Here is a 1,652-nt window from a genome sequence, read left to right on the forward strand (position 1 = left end):
GTACGATATTTCGTTAAGTCCTGCCTACGTAATAAGTAGGTACGTTCCTTCGTTCGTACGTTCGTTCTTTCGTACATACGTTCGTTCGTACGTTCTTTGGTTATTTCCTGCCTACGTACGTACGTTCGTTCGTTCGTTCAAACGTACGTCCGTTCGTTCGTACGTTCGTTCTCTACGTTCGTTCGATCATACGTTCGTTCGATCGTAAGTACGTACGTTCGTTTGTTATTTCCTGCCTACGTAATACGTACATACGTTCGATCGTTCGTTCCTTCTTTCGTACGTACGTACGTACGTTCTTTCGTTATTTCCGTCCTGCGTACGTACGTTCGTTACTTCAATAGTTCGTACGTACGTATATATGTACGTTCGTTCGTCCTTACGTACGTACTTTCCTCCGTTCGTACGTACGTTCGTTCGTTCGTACGTACGTTCGTTCATTCGTACGTACGTTCATTTGTTCCTTCGCTCGTACGTACCTACGTTCATTCGTTCGTTATTTCCTGCCTACGTAATAAGTACGTACTTTCGTTCGTACCTACGTTCGTTCGTACATACGTGCGTTCGTACGTACGATGGTTCGGACGTACGATCGTTTGTACGTACGTTCTTACGTTTTTTCCTGCCTACATACGTACGTTCGTTCTTACTTAATTACGTACGTTCGTTCTTTCGTTCATACGTACGTTCGTTCCTTCGTAAGTACGTACATTCTTTCGTTATTTCATGCCTACCTACGTACGTATGTTCGTTCGTACGTACGCTCGTTCGTAAGTACTTACGTTCTTTCGATATTTCTTACCTTTGTACGTACGTTCGTTCGTTCAATCGTTCGTACGTACGTACGTATATAAGTACGTTTGTATGTACTTACGTATGTATGGTCGTTCTTTCATTCGTTCGTACATACGTACGTTTTTTCGTTATTTCCTTTCTATGTATTACGTACGTTCCTTTATTTGTTCGACGTACATACGTACGTTCGTTCCTTCCTTCGTTCGTATGTACGTACGTTTGTTTTTTCGTTATTTCCTTCTTACGTAATACGTACGTACGTTCATTCGTACATACGTTCGTTCGTACGTACGTTCGTTTATACGATCGCTCGTACGTCCGTTCTTACGTTAATTCCTGCCTATGAACGTACGTTCGTTCGTTCGTTCATACGTACATTCGTTCGTACGGACGTTCGTTCTCTACGTTCGTTCGATCGTACGTTCGTTCGTTCGATCGTACGTTCGTTCGTTCGTAGGTTCGTTCGATCGTAAGTACACACGTTTGATCTTTCGTTCCTTCGTTCGTACGTACGTACGTTCTTTCGTTATTTCCTTGCTGCGTACGTACGTTCGTTACTTCAATAGTTCGTACGTACGTATATATGTACGCTCGTTCGTCCTTACGTACGTACCTTCCCTCGTTCGTACGTACGTTCGTTCGTACGTACGTACGTTCATTCGTTCGTTATTTCCTGCCTACGTAATACTTTCGTTCGTACCTACCTTCGTTCGTACCTACGTTCGTTCGCACGTACGATGGTTCGTACGTACGATGGTTCGTACGTACGATCTTTCGTACGTACGATCGTTCGTACGTACGTTCTTACGTTATTTCCTGCCTACATACGTACGTTCCTTCTTACTTAATTACGTACG

This window comes from Octopus bimaculoides, chromosome 21, assembly GCF_001194135.2.
Source record: "Octopus bimaculoides isolate UCB-OBI-ISO-001 chromosome 21, ASM119413v2, whole genome shotgun sequence".
In the NCBI taxonomy this organism is placed as follows: Eukaryota; Metazoa; Mollusca; class Cephalopoda; order Octopoda; family Octopodidae; genus Octopus; species Octopus bimaculoides.